Below are 15,854 nucleotides of genomic sequence, written 5' to 3' on the forward strand. Positions count from 1 at the left end.
CTTTGAATAAAACAACCTGGGGTCAAGCACTACTAGCTAGCTGGATGACCGTGGTCAAGTCAATTAACTTCTCCAAGACTTAGTTTCTTCATCTGTAAAAGAGAGGAAATAATTCTGCCACACATTTATATGGTTCTTTCACGTGCTTTATAAAACTTCAAGGAACTACATCAATATAAGCACCACATAAAAATGGCTATTGAAATTCTCATTTTGCAGAAGAAGAAAAGCACGTTTAGAGGGTCTGAGGTCACACAACTGGTAAGTGACAAAGCCACAACTAGACCCAATCCCAGTACCTTCTATTTCACCCCCAGAGCTGCTTAGATAATGTGCACAAAAAGCACTTTGCAGAGTCTTGTGTAAACATGAGTCATTAATTTCTACAATTCCTGCTAAATTCATCAGTAGCCACGTCCTTATCAGCTACGGACACCACATCATCTTAACTGCTATTGCTAGGCTAGTAAGGAACTACAGGCAGCTAGGTGGCTCAGTGAGGCAGGAAGACCTGAGTTCAAATCCAGCCTTAGACACCAGGCAAGTCACTTCGCTTCTGTTTGCCTTAATCCACTGGAGAAGGCAATGGCAGACCATTTTTTTTTTTTTTGGCCAAGAAAACCTGACGGACAGCTTTGGAGTGCTATGATCTACAAAGGGTCATAAAGAGTCAGCAACAAGGTGGCACTGTGGATACAATGTGGGGCCTGGAGTCAGGAAGACCTGAGTTCAAATCTAGCCTCAGATGCATAGGAGCTATGCAACCCTTGGCAAGTCACTTAACCTTTGTCTCAATTTCTACAACTGTTTAATGGAGATAACAGTACCCACCTCCTAGTGATATTTTGAGGATCAAATGAGATAATATTTGTAAAGCACTCAGCACAGTGCCTGGAACATAGTTGGTTTTTAGTTGTCTTTCCTTTCTTTTTTCTTTTTGTTTTGGTTGGGGTAATGAGGGTTAAGTGACTTGCCCAGGGTCACACAGCTAGTAAGTGTCAAGTGTCTGAGGCCACATTTGAACTCAGGTCCTCCTGAATCCAGGGCTGGTGCTTTATCCACTGTGCCACCTAGCTACCCCTTGACTTTCCTTTCTAACAAGAGTAAATTCCTTCAGACAGATTCCCCAGATACACACCTGCCCTTGACAAAGGAGGTGAGTGTCCCAAAAGAAGTCATTGTTAGGATGCCCCTGGTAATCTCTCCCATAACTTCAGCTCTTCCTTAACTATTTTTGCTGAAGACTTAGACTCCAAGAAGGGCCATCTCTGCCTACTCACATCTTCCCTATCTTTCAGGGCCTAACTCAAATGTCACCTTCTTTTTCTACACCCTCCCCTTTCCCCTAAACTCCAAGTGATTGGTCTGGGAGTACTTTTGAGTCCTCTTAGGAACTCCTCATATACTACTTTGCACACAGTGTTTATCAATGTACATGAGCTGGCAGCATATGACAATTGATAGAGAGCCAGCCATGCTGTCAGAAAGAGCTGGTTAAGTCCTAGCTCTCCTGCATATAGTATTTTTTTTTTTTGGTAAGGCAATTGGGGTTAAGTGACTTGCCCAGGGTCACACAGCTAGTAAGTGTTAAGTGTCTGAGGCCGGATTTGAACTCAGGTACTCCTGAATCCAGGTCTGATGCTCTTTCTACTGCACCACCTAGCTGCCCCTCCTGCATATAGTATTGACTAGCTCTGGGACAAGGAAAAAGCCAGTGAACCTGTCAGTGCACCAGGCACTGATGATGGTAAGTTGCAAGTGAGTTGCCATTGGTATCCTCTGGAGGTAGTTTACACCTGGGGAATTCCCTGTCCTGATGAAATCACAGGTCCAGACTAAAAAAAAAAAAAAAAGACGCCTGTGTTCTATTAGATTACAGATTCCCTGAGGGTGAATTCAGTTTGATTCATCTCTACAAATCTCTCCCCCACCCCCACCCCCCCCCCAACCCGGTACTCATAGTGGGTATTGAGTCAATTTCTGTTGAAGAAATACATCACTGATCCCAGAGTTCATGCTCTACCACTGTAAGAGAAAGTGGCCTTGAGAAAGTGGCCAGAGGAGGCATTTTGCAAATTAACTATGAAATCTCAAAAAATGCCTCTGTTTGATGCCAAGCATTCACCTCTCCCTCCTTCCCTCCCTCCCCCAAAAAGGTTTAAATGTTCTCCATCTTTCTTTAAAATCCAAATTATGGTGCGCATAACACACCCCAAAGGCGCCAGGTCTTGGTTTAAATGGTCTAAAAAACCAGAAAACAGGTTTTTTATGTGCCAATTCTCCCTGTTTGTCATTGTAGTCAAAGCATATGAGATGGGGAGCATTCGTCCAAATTCCTAATTTCCTCTCAGCTAAAAAGACATTGTCTGCAGATGCTTGACTTTACATATGGCTGCAATTAACTCCAAAGAGAACCTGCCTTCTGAGGAATTATTTTGTATTCTACATATTATAAAATTGTTACTCATCTATTTCTTGCTGTAAATTCCTACCTTTGAAGGTGTTTCATTACAGGAATGGCACAAGGCATGCTTTCTGGGGCAACTGCTTTCTTTGCGAAGATGCCTGAAGGCTAGAAATTGGGGTTCTTTTTTCTTTCTTATTTTCCTCTCATGAGGGGTGGGTGGTGGCAGGAACAGAAAGGCAGCCTCAAAACCAGAAGAACTGGGTTCATAATCCCACCTCAGACATGTCCTGGCTATGCCTTCTCCCTGCCATTATCTTCATTTTATCTTCTAGATCTCTCATTTGTACCTGGTTATTTGCCGGTGGTGTCCCCCATTAGACTATGAGCTCCTGGAGAGCCAAGACTGGTTTTGCATTTCTTTCCACCCCATTTAGCAGAGTGTCCTGTACATGCTGGGTACTTAATCTATACTTGTAGACTTTCCTTGACTTGACTTAATATCTCAATGTTCTAGGTAATTCTCTAAGATTGTAAAATGCAAAAATGGCACTGACCACACCCCAGTGAAATCACAGGTCCAGCCCTTATTTTTTTTCTCTCATCCATTATTTTAGGGAAGGTTGAGCTTTGGTCAAATGGGGAAATTGCCCAGAAAGCTCATGCAGGACAAGTCACATCTTCAGCATCTGTAATACATGGTTGGGTGCTTAAAAGCATAGAATTTTAAAGCTGGCATGAAGAATAGTCCAGAGGGGAAAGAAAAAGGTACTGGGAATGTGCTTTTTTTTTTCCTTCAGAAGTGAAGGCTTTCCAGCTAGCTGCTTCTGGATTAGATAAATTTATTCCTTGAGAAATAATCCAAAAACTCTATCCTGGTTGTTTTTTTTGGTGTGTTCCCTTTCTGCTTCTAGTATGATAACTGTATCTGGAGACAGACATTGGAGCCAAAAGAGTAATGTCAGGATTTGTAAGTGGTGATATAGCCCTCCAGATTCCACATTTCAGAGAACAATAACATATGGGCACTTTCTGGTACATTCCCTGATTCAAACCATCTTGATGTGACGAGGTGGCTCATTGAAACCAAGAGGAACTTCCTCCCCCTTCCATCAGTGAAACTGGGATCCTTGGTTTTTATCTTTTCTTTGGGAAGAAAAAAGAAGAAGGTGGCCCATTTATCCTGGATGTGATGTATACCAAGGTCTGCCCCCGGGACAGACAACTAAGGCCAAAAATTAAAATGTTGGACAAAGCTGAGGTTGCTGTGTCTTGTTTTAAGGAAAATCTGTCATGTGAAGACAAATCCATCTTTGGAACAGTGGTTAGACTTTCCTATGGGATTTGAGGTCTGGAGTGATTGTTCAAATCACAAATCTGGCCTGACTTAAGGGAATTTGCTCTGAACGATGCTATTAAAAGGACTGACATTCAGAAAAAAAAAACCCTGCTAGGTTTCAAATAGTCCATCCACAAACCTTGGAACAATGCCTTGAATAATCATTGATAATCCCCTAATTCAACAAGAGACATGAGGTCCAGGTTACTGCCATTCAAAATGGTCTATCTTCCTCCCTCCTGTTCCTCTTCCTCCTCCTCCTCTATTTACTTGTACTCTCTCCATATTGTCCAATAGAAGATGAAATCCCCAGCCTGGGTTGGAGCCAGAGCACCAGGTTTCTGTAGGCCGATAGTGTTTGTTGTGAAGCCTCTGGATGCTGTGCACATTTTAATACTTTAAAGAGGCCTGTTATTTTACAGGCTCCTTTAACCTCTGAAATCTGCTTCTTCTCTATCTCCATGGGTTTTAAAATAGAAACAAGACTGGTCCAGTCTTTTCCCTGAGTTGGCAAGCCACCAGAGGGGAAAATATATTGCCGCCTCTAATTCATGGTTAGAAAAGTTAGAAAAGTCATAATGATAGACTTCTTAGTGCTGTCTGGATGTTTAGAGATCATATAGTCAGACTTGTTTTTGAAGATGAGGAAACAGAGGTACAAAGAGAGGAAGTGAGTTACTGCAAGGGTTGGGAAAACAATTCTCTGATTCCAGTGCTCTTTGTGGAGCAAAAGGAGATGGAGAGATGACTCTTCCACCCTCCTCAATTCCAAGGGACAGAAAAGTTGTGGGCTCAGTGGAGTAGATAGAAAGGCACTGGGATGAGCTGCTACATCCCTCTCTGATGGGCCCTAGGAGTTAGGGGAGAATGGATGGAAATATAAAATTCAACACTTGGGTTAAAGAAAACCAACTTAATAAGGATAGGATGTCCTCCTAATTCTGAGGACAATAATTCCTCTGCAAAAGAGGATATAAGGGATGACATCATAAAGACATCAGAAGGGCAAGGAAGAAAATACCTTTCAGATCTAGGGGTAGGGGAAGTGTTTGTAACTAAAAAGAAGATGGCATCTCAGAAGATAAAATGCACAATTTTGATTATATAAAATTAAAAAAGGTTTTGAACAAACAAAATTAATGCAGCTAAAATTAAAAGGGAAGCAGGTAAACAGTGGGAAAAATCTTTGTTGCAAGTTTCTCTGATATAGGACTCATTTACAAGATATGTAGGGAACTAACTCAAGTTTATAAGAGTAAAAGCCATTCACCAATTGATAAATGGTACAAGGATATGAACAGGCAGGTTTCAGAGGAAGAAATCCAGGATATCAATCACCATATGGAAAAATATGCTCCCAATCATCAAAAATTTGAGGAATGCAAATTCGAGCAACTCTGAGGTTCTACCTCAAACCCATCAGATTGAAAAAATTGATCAAAACATGACAAATATTGGAGGGGCTGTGTGAAAACAGGCACACTAACACGTTCCTGGAGCTGTGAATTGGTCTAGCAAGTTGGAACTACTCCCCTCAAAATTACTAAACTGTGTATACCCTTTGATCCACTGTATAAGTATATAGTGTGTGCCAGTGAGAACAAAGAAAGAGGAAACAGACCTCTATGTAACAAAATATTTACAGTAGCTCTTTTTGTATTGGCAAAGGATTGCAAACTAAGGGGGTGGGGTGTGCATCAACTGGGGAATAGCTGAACAAATTATGGTATATGAATACAAGTGAATACTTTTTTACTATAAGAAATGATGAAGGTGATAGGGTCAGAGAAACCTGGGAAGAATTGTATGAGCTGATACAAAGTGAAGTGAGCAGAACCAGTCGAACAATTTATAAAATAACAACATTGTAAAGACAAACAACTTTGCAAGTATTAAGAACTCTGATGACCTTAATCACCAACCATCTTCAAGGATTGACGATGAAACATGCTGCCCACTTTCTTCAGAAAAGTGATGAACTCAGGGTTCAAACTGAGACATATATTTGGACATGGTCATTGTGGGAATTTGTTTTGCTTGACTATGCATATTTGTGACAAGTATTGTCTTTCTTTCTTTCTTTTTTTTGATGAGGAGGGGTGGGAATGTGGGAAGGAGAGAAAATATATTTTTGTTATTGAAAAAAAATTTTTTAAATATATGTGGGTTCAAGGGGACTGGAAACTATATATAAATCATCCATGCAACATGACAACCAAAAAAAATCTAATCTCTTTGGCTGTATTTAAAAAGACACAGCACCCCCCCCCACACACACACACCCCCAAAAGAGGAAATGAATAGTTCTGTTATTTTCTACCCAGGTTAGATCATATTTGTAGATCTAGAGTCCTGTGCTCAATTCTGGGACCATATTTTAGGCAAGATATAGACAAACTAGAGTAATCTAGAAGTGATCAGATTGGTGAGGGGAGAACATACCTTATGAGGACTGATTGGTGAGGGGAGAACATACCTTATGAGGACTGATTGGTGAGGGCAGAACATACCTTATGAGGACTGATTGGTGAGGGGAGAACATACTTTATGAGGACTGGGTAAGGAAACTGGGAGTGTTTGGCCTGAAGAAGGAAGATTCAAGGATAGACACCATGGATGTCTTCAAGTGTTGAAAGGCCTGCCATGAGGACAAGTACTTAGATTTGTTTTTCTTGGCCCCTGTGAGCTCTCTGAGAGCAGGGGATGGAGGGGGGAGGGGGGTTACTTGGGGCACTTGCGGGGGGGGATTTTGTTTGTTTATTTTTTCCTTTCCTTGTAGCACTGGAACATAGTCTGACTCAATGACAATGGGTGGCAGGTACCCAAGGCAAATTTTGGCTTGACATAAAAGAAAAAATCCTAACCATTAAAGTGGTCCCCAAATGGAATGTGTCACCTCAGAAGCTGGACTGTTCCCCTTCATAGTTCACAGCCCTTCTAGGAGGAGCTCAATGACTGCTGACTGGGGATCCTGCAAAAAAAGGAGTCTTGAACTAGCTGGCCTCGGAGGTCCCTTCTGGCTCTGAAATGAGCAGGTCTTCCTCTTAGAGTAAGAGCCTCCCAGTGTATCTCCCTGCATCCAGTATCTTGCCTCTTCAGCCCTCCATTGAAAACTCCTCATCCAGATCTCCATGCCCAGCACAGATCTGGCTATGCCCTTGTTTACTTTTATTATTACCCCTCTTCTCCCATTCACTGGAAACATTTTTAAAGCACTGATTAGGTGCCAGGTACAGAGATAAAAGTCAGATAGCCCCTGACCTTAATTAAGGAGCTTTCATTCCAAATATATTCAACAGGGGCAGCTAGGTGGCAAAATGGATAAAGTTCTGGACCTGGATTCAGGAGGACCTGAGTTCAAATCTGACCTCCAGACAATTGACACTAGCTGTGTCACCCTGGGCAAGTCACTTAATCCTCACTGACCTGAAAAAAAAAAAAAAGGCCAAATATATACAACAGATTTAAGGGAATGAATACAGGGATGGGATATTTTTATTTTGGAAAGGCAGTGAACTAATGAATGAAGCCCTTGGGAGAAGACAGAGGGACCCAGTCCAGAAGAGACTGGAGTACTGATTTAATTAATTATGGTTCTGGAATGGGGGCTGGGAGGTGGTAATTGGATAGTGAGCTGAGAGGAAGGGCACCCTTAAGGAGGCAGGACAGTTGGTAAGAAGATTAGAGCCTGTTGATCACAACCTCAAATTTTGCATTCCTTCTCCTACTTCCATGATATATATCATATAAGGTTTCCTTCTCTTGCACTTAGAATCCTTAGATTTCTCCAAGGCTCAATCCAGGTGCTTCTACCCAAGCCTTTGCTGATTCTCCTAGATGCTAATTCTTTCTCTCCTCAAATCAACAAACTCATTCTTTGGATTGCATGTATTGAATGTAAGTTGCTTGAGGAGTTTGATTTTTTATTTCTTTTGGAGGGGCGGGGTAGTAAGCCCCAGAGTTTAGCTTGAAGTTTTGCAGGTAGTTAGTTGGCATTGAAGTGTTTGTTTGAACTGAATTATAAAAAGGCAATGTTTTTCTTGATTAAAAAAAAGCTTCTAAGAGTTTGGGCTGGCTGAACATTTCAGGTTGCCAATCTTTTTGTTTATCTGCTCTTTCGTGCATAGCTTGAGGAGAAAGAACTATTTGAAGGATACTGCGGTTTGAGGAAGGCCAAGGAGTTTGAAATTTATATATATATATATATATATAAGCTTACATTATTACTCACTCCATAGAGCTTCCTCAACATATTTAGGATCACAAAAATCAATTAAATGCCCAGGGCTCTGACATACAGATGTAAAGGGAGGTGCTGAAATTAATAGACAAAAGATCAAATGCTTGTCACATGCTTGCCAGACAGCTCTGTGTTGGGAAGACATTCAAGCTGGTTCTAGGCAGAGCAGGAAATTGGAGAAAAGCAGTGGGCCCTCTGAGGACCGCTGGACTATACTAACATGCAAATCACTTAGCACCATACAAATGACACGTTTTTAATTTGGATTATCTGGGGAAATAATGAAATAACTGCCCTTTCCTTTTCCGATGATACCAAGTAACAGTTCTAGTTTGCTGTCACCTTTTTTTTTTTTTAATGCTCTGTAACAGAATTGGATTTGTGATAAATGGAGGGCAAAGAGCATGATTAGTCCTATCAGTAACTTTAGGAGTCTTAGGAGAAGCTTTAATAGACCAAGAAATGTCTCACGTGCAGGAGTATTGGTTAGGGAAAAGGGCTAGAAAGAGGCAGATAGCTTGGAAGAGAATTGGGAGCTTCAGCAGCCCAAAGGAAGGAGAGGGAAGGGTGTCTGGCCTGTGAAAGCTAAGACTAGGAATAATAATGCCATTTGGTAGCACTTTTTTATATATATTTTTTAACATAAATGTATTTTATTATTTTCCAGTTACACGTACAGGTGGTTTTCAACATTTGTTTTTATAAGATTTCTAGTTTCAAATTTTTCTCGCTCCCTCCCCCCTCCCCAAGACAGCAAGTAATCTGATATAGGTTATATACATACAGTCATATCAAACATATTTCTGCATTAGTCATGATGTGAAAGAAGAAACAGAGCGAAAAAGGAAAAACCTCAAAAAAGAAAAACAACAACCAAAAACAATATAAATAGTATGGTTCAATCTGCATCTAGATTCCACAGTTCTTTTTTTTTTTTTTCTGGATTTGGAGAGCATTTTCCATCACGAGTCCTTTGGAACTATCTTGGACCATTGAATTGCTGAGAAAAATAAAGTCTATTACAGTTGATCAACACATAATATTGTTGATACTGTGTACAATGTTCTCCTGGTTCTGTGGTAGCACTTATTTTAAACTTTATCCCCTTTGCTCCTGTAGATCCTAGTATTAGAATGGGAAGGACACAATTGAGATGGAAAAACGATGAAATGAGATATAGGCATTCATAAGGCCAGATCTACCTGTTGGATTGTATACTTTGATTCTGTGGAGACAGTATGGTATAGTAGAGTCAGGGGGCTCTAGGGTTTAGTCCCAGATGCCCCCCTCACAAGCACTGGGCCCTAAGTTATTTTCCTGGTTTGGGTCATTTATTTTCTCATCTGCAAAATCATCCCTGCTTATTATGTCCTACGCTTACTGTTAGGTTCCAATGTGATCATGGATATCAGAGTGTTTTAGAAGTGTTTATTCTCTGTCCTTCCCCTCCCTTCCCCCCCATTCTCTCCCCTTTTAAGCCGTTATACCTGCATCTGTCACTAGTTGCTGAGGTCTGACAATAGAAAACCAAGTGACTGAGAGGGAACAGGGGAAATAGAAACTCTGATTATTTATTTTAGACAGTTAATGGCTGCTTACATTATAAAATGTATTTTTAATTGTGGCGGTCCAGGAACAATGGGGAGGATGGGAGACGAGGGTGGGGGATGGGGAGGGCAGAGTGGCCTTACAGACCGTAAGCTGAATGTTTTGCAAACTCACCATCCCCAAGTGCCTCAGGAGAATGACAGGAAAAAACAACCACAGTCCTTTTCCATCTCCCGAACGTTCTCGGTTCTAAGGATAAGCACAAATGGACCCTCATGAGCTGTAGTGTTTCATTACACTTTTTCGGAACCCCGGTCCCTGGCACTCTCCAGGGAAGCCGGGGCTGTAGACTCCAAAGTTTGCCAAAGGCAGCCAGCATTTGAAAGGGCTGCTCCCTGAGAATCGGCTCTTCCTCCCGCCCTCCCTCGCTTCCACACTGTTTTGATTTACCCTGACTTCCTCCTTGAGGCAAGGGAGGGAGGAGGGAGGGAGGGAAAGGGAGTGACTTACTCGTGTGTAAGAGTATGTGTGTAGAGTAGTGGTGTCCTAAAATACTGTAATGGGAGGAGGCAAAGCTCCGTGAATGCTTTGTGCTGCTCCCCTGCTCCTAATCAGTGTGGCACGTAAGTAGACACGCGTCAGTGCCAGCGCGAGCCTGGGGTGCACAGGGTTCACCATGTCTTCTTAAACGCCAGCGAGAAAAGTGTCTTTGAGAGCACTTGGGGCCAGTGGGCTGCATGGCACGAAGGTGTGGGGGGTTGTAGTGAGCCTATTAGGCAGGGTCCTGTGTTTACATGCAGCCTGGGATGGGAGCCAAGGCACGAGTGTCTGTGCCCTACCAGCGTGGAAAGGGGCTGTAAATGCTGGGAGTGAGCGTGGGAATGACCGCTTTGCTTAGAGTTGCGGGCGGGCAGGGAGGTTTTTGTCCAGTTCTATGGGCACGATGCATGTCTACTTAAAGAGTCTTTGCCAGGCTACGCGTTCGACTCCGGACTTTATCTGTATATGCTTGTTTGTTCTGAACGGGGAAGGGGCTGGGCCAACATGCATGTATGTATGTTTGCATGTATGTATGTATAGAAAATGTGCCCACTGGCCGTGTGTGTACATTGTGTGTGTGTGTGTGTGTATGTACGAACGCGCACGAAGGGGGTGGGGGTGGGGGCAGGTGTAACTCAGAGTGTGCACACAGCGGGGGTGGCGGTGCGTGTCCACCCAGGGCGTACACGGCGTGTACGGGCTCCGGAGATGGGGAGGAGGCGGCTCCGCCCCCATACCTGCCCGGCCACGCCCTCGGCCCCCGGCTGGGCTCTTCGCTGGCGTTGGGACTCGCTCCTCCAGGTCTCGGTCCCCACCTGCTCGGCAGCAGCGGCCGGACTGGACGGGAACGGGGCGGAGCCCAGAGCAGGCGGCGGCGGCAGCGGCGGCGGCGGCTCCTCATTCCTGGGATTCCTGGCGCTCCTGCTCCCGCTCCAGCTCAGGCCGCACGGTCCTTCCCCCCGATCCCGCCCTCGTCTGCGGCTCAGGCTCTGCCCGCCGCCTGCTCACGCCTGCCCGCTTCGCAGCCGGAGGAGCTCAGCCCCTGCCGCAGCCTTGGCCCCTGACCCTCTCGAGGGGAGGTGGGGGGGAGGGGGAAGGAGAGGGAAGGGAGCGCCCCGTCCAGACCACGCCCACCAGCGCCACGCCTCCACGAAAGCCACACCCCCCACTAGCGGCCGGGCCGGGGCTGGAGGTGGCGGCGGGGGAGCCGCGCACTGGCCGGTGAGTGCATGAGGGCAACTGGAGGTGGGGGCCAGCGGGCAGAAGCGCGTGCGTGTGGCCGGGGGCTGGCCGGGGGGCTGTGCCAGCCTAGGGTCCCGCCGCTGCTCAGGCTTGAAGGTCTCACCCGGACTGGGGGAATTCCTTGCTGATGGGATCCCTCCTCTGAGCGGGCGCAGCCGGAGGAGGTTTCTTATGAGGGGACGGGGATCCTTAATCTTGGGGGAGGATACAGGGGATCCCCTCTTCTGAGAGGGCGAGGGGAGTCAGAGGGGTCACTCTGAAGAGGCGAGAGAAGGCAGGGAGTACTTCCTGTGAGGTGGAAGGGGACAGTGAGGGGATCACTTGTTTTAGGTGGGGAGGGGGAGCTCTTCTTAGAGATGGCTCCCCGCTCCCCGCAGGGAAAGGGAGTCCCTTCTCTGAGGGGCGGGGTGTGAGAACGGCAGCGAAGTGAGTCCCTTCTCCAACGTAGGACGGGAGAAACTTAAGGAGCTCTTCCCTTGAGGTTTGATGAAGGACGAAGAGGGACTTGGAGAAGGGGAAACTGATGGGATCTTTTTGAGGTGGTGGATGAAGACTGAAGGACTCTCTTAGAAAGAGAGGAAGGGGGAAACGGGGGAAGGGAAGGGGTGGGAAAGAACTGGAGGAAGTAACTTCCTTGTGAGTAGGGGGAGCAATCAGCTGAGGTAGTCCCGTGTCTGCATGGAAGAACCTCCAGTTTCCTCATTTTGAAGAGACCTGGGGCTGAGGGCAAGTGTGCAGTGTAAGGTCGTAAGGAAATTTCTGCTCTACTGGGGGCAAATAGAATGTACTACTACTATGTGGTGGGTATGGAAAGAGGTTGCGGGAAGCCTGAGATGCGGGTCAGCCTGTACTGGGTTAGAGAGAAATGAATGAGATTTCAGGTGGTGCTAGGCAACGGGGACTCCTTTTCATTCATCTATCCTTTCAGCACCTGAGGAAAAAACAAAACAAAAAGCAAAAGCGCCACCAACACCGGGCTTTCCGCATTTCTTACTCAAAGACAGCTTCCCGGGGGGGGGGGGGGGGGGGGGGGGGGGGGGGGGGGGGGGGGGGGAGAAAGTCATTTTCCTTTTCCAAGACTTGTTGAGCTTATTGATAGTTAGCTTTCTTTTCTTTCTTTTTGTAATGATGATGACAGGTCTTGCTGAGATTGCTCAATATCCTTTAGGTGCATTACTTACCGATAGAAATTTGAAATTTTCTTTAAATTGGGATGACTTTTTAAAAAATCTGTTGCTTTCATCATTGGTGCTATCTCTTTGTTAGTCGTGTTTCCTTCGCTGCTTAATAAAAACCAGTAGCCTGGTGGTCTATTTTTAGTTTATTTCGGCAGTTAGTCACCCATTTCTTAGGAATGATCTCCCGTTTTGGAGTTTTATTTTCCAGTTGGGGAACCCTGCTACCTTATTATATAAAATAAAGATCCCTTTCCCTTGAGCATTCTAAGACATCCATCATCAATGCTAACTTTCTTCACAGGATTCAAAGTTCAGTTCCGCACACTCTACCAAACTTGAACTCCGTCCTTAGAGACAAGACAAAGCATCCGTTTGGGGTTCTAACTGTACTTGGGCAATGCTCCCTGCAGAGTTAATGAAGAGTGTATGCATTCTTGTGAGCTTTTTCTTATTAGGGCTGGCTAGGAAACAACCCCCTCATTATAACGAGGTAGGCTGCCCAATTTGTGGATTAACTGGGAAAATTTTAATTACTTCTGGACTGAAATGCAAACTAGTTTTAATGTTGATCCAAACAAAATACAGGAAGATAAATATGTTAAAAACAACCATGGGATACATTCAAAACAGAACTCTAAATGGTTTAGTGGAAAGAACGTTGGTTTATTAGTTGGGAGAACTGGATTTAAATCGTTGACCTAGAACAAAGTTTTCTCTTTTGTAAACTTACCATAACTATACCCATCCTAGCTTTAAGGATTAAATACAATTTCCTGAAAAGCATAAAATACAAGGGTTATTTTAAACTATTTGGAATTGATGTGAAAATAATAAAGTACTCTCTAACGGTATTTTAAACCATATGGTTGCTAAATTGGATCATCACTGTTTTTGCTAGTACTTTTAACAGAAGCTATCCATGTTATCCAATGGATACCAGAGCAAAAATCTCTTCTACAGTAGCATGCCCTGTCCCTTCTTTTATATGGATAATTGAAAATCGACCAATTGAGTACAGTAATTTAATGATAAAGTCAGATGTTATTTAGGATGTGGGAAGGGAAGAGACCTTACCTTTTAATATATTTTAAGTACAGATATGCTTACGACCAAACTGAAGTTTTCATACCCTATTCTATGATACATCTAAATGTGTTTTCCCTGAGCATTCTAAGACTTCCATCATCAATATTAACTTTCTTTAAAGGTTCTTTATAGTGTTAACATCAGATAGATATAGAGATGTAGATATAGGTGGGTATCTATATAAATGTATATGTGAATATGTGTTGATAGATGGATAGAGGTAGATATAGATATATGTGTATATCTATATAAATATATGTGATATATGTGTAAGTTGATGGTTGATAGATATATGGATGGGTGAATAGATCTGCTGTAGTAATTAGTTGTTTAAAAGGCATCCAGCTATAACCTGGACTTTGAATTATCCTATTTAAATTGCTTTTCATTCCAACTTTTAATGTCATTTGAAATACAATAGTTATACTAAAAATATGAGGAGCTATTAATTCTTAGGAGGAAAAAACCCCAAGTAAATGAAAAAAACCTTATTATAGCTTAAAAATCAAGGAATTTGTGTAGTAATAATTCTCTTTTTTTGGTAATAATTCTTTAAGCATTATAGTAACCCAAAGTTATGGTCTGTTTAATGCCTTGTTGGATAAACTCTGTCTCATATATTAGAAAACCTAATGAAGAGAAAGGTTTCAACTATATGATAGCTCCTACAGTAAGTTTAGGAATGGTTAGGAAAAGATAATTTCTTGCATGAGAAATAGCCAAATTAAGGGAAACTCACTTACCTGTTCTTTTGGAGAATCCCAAGGTTAATTAAACCCATATATAAGAGTTTAAAATGGCCTTTTAAGGTAAAACACTGTTAAGGAAATTAGAAATCTGGAAGGCTGTATTTTAACTGTACAATCTGGCAAGGTGGAAAAGAGGAAGGAGAACATGTATGGAAGCCCTGAAAATTAAAGAGAGATTTCATGCTTTGGCCTGGAGATAAATAACAAGCTGTTTTACAATGGATTAAAAACGCCGCAGGATGTATTTCGGGAGCCTGCTGGCTCAAGCCTGATAACCAAATCTTCATTAGGGCTAATCATGGTGCTTTTCAATTGTACTGTATGTTTTAGGTTAAAATCCTCCCTTCAAGTCCTGAATCAGCTAAAAGAAAAAAAGGAGACTTATCTTTCTTAGACCTATGTATTCCCTTTGTTACTATAGATCCCGTGTGAGGAAATGAATGAATGAATGAATGAAAAATAATTTATTAAGTGTTTACTATGTCCAAAGTACTGTGCTAAGCACTGGGGGGGCGGGGGAAGGGGGGGGTGCAAATAGACACACAAGACAGTCCCTGTTCTCAAGGATCTCCTATTCTAACAGAGAAACAACACACAGGAGATTTGTGTTGTGAGGCTAAATGGAGTGGTCCCATTGGGCTTGGTTTAGTGGAAGGAAAACCGAGTGTGATGGAAGAGGCCCAAGATCTGTAGCCCGATCTTACCATTGCCAGGTATTACCTGCGTGAGTTCCCATGGCTTCCATTTCCTCATCTGTTAATATAAGGGAGTTAGATTACATGACTTCTAAGGTCCTTTCCAACTCTTAAATTTTATGATCCCATGATGAGTGGGTTGACTACCAGCAAAGTAATATGTTCTCAATTCTTGTCTTTTTAAAAAAATCTTTGTGGTGGTAGGTCTCTTCTTTTCAAGTAAGTTGACTAGATAGGACACCTCATTTCTCGGGTGTGAGAAGCTCATAAGCAACCAAATAACCAAATACAAATTAAATACCCTCATAAATGAGTGCTTAAGAATGTAGGATTTGGAGCCAAAAGATCTGGGGTAAAATCTGGCCTAAAATACTAGCTGTGAGATCACAAGCAAGTCATTTAACCTCTGAGCCTTAGTTTATACACGGGCGAACCGGGCACACTCGTATTTGTACTCCACCTCAGAATAGTTGTGAGGAAAACATTTTGTAAACTTTCAACCATTCTAGAAGTATTAGCTACTGTTGTTGCTATTATTACTCTAGCGTCTCTTTTCACTTTGTAACCCAGCTAAGTGAAGAAATAGTTCCAGGAACCTAAGATCAGAGAAGTAAAGAGAGACCAAAAAAAGAGTTAATAAAGGGAGCATTTTTTCAGCAATTCAGATGAAGGAGAAGATTCTAGCACGTAGGCCTGAGAAGGTAATGATAATTAATGCTTTACTCAGGGAATTATTTGAGTCTGGGTTTGATTCTTATAAAACTGTCCTTGCTGTTTTATTCTTCTCTATCTGCAGAAGAATCAAATGACCCTTTCTATAACGTGCTTCCCAA

At 43.0% G+C, this 15,854-nt stretch overlaps 1 protein-coding gene across 1 annotated transcript in view; it reads left to right on the top strand.

Annotated features, from left to right (window-relative positions):
- The first annotated feature begins 11,260 nt into the window (after positions 1–11,260).
- Positions 11,261–15,854, top strand: part of VGLL4 (vestigial like family member 4) — a 186,517-nt gene continuing 181,923 nt past the window's right edge. The window contains exon 1 of the mRNA XM_043975616.1: positions 11,261–11,292. The gene's annotated coding sequence lies outside the window, so the exon portion shown is untranslated. The remainder of the gene's footprint in view (positions 11,293–15,854) is intronic.

Source organism: Dromiciops gliroides, chromosome 1 (genome assembly GCF_019393635.1).
Source record: "Dromiciops gliroides isolate mDroGli1 chromosome 1, mDroGli1.pri, whole genome shotgun sequence".
Taxonomy (NCBI): Eukaryota; Metazoa; Chordata; class Mammalia; order Microbiotheria; family Microbiotheriidae; genus Dromiciops; species Dromiciops gliroides.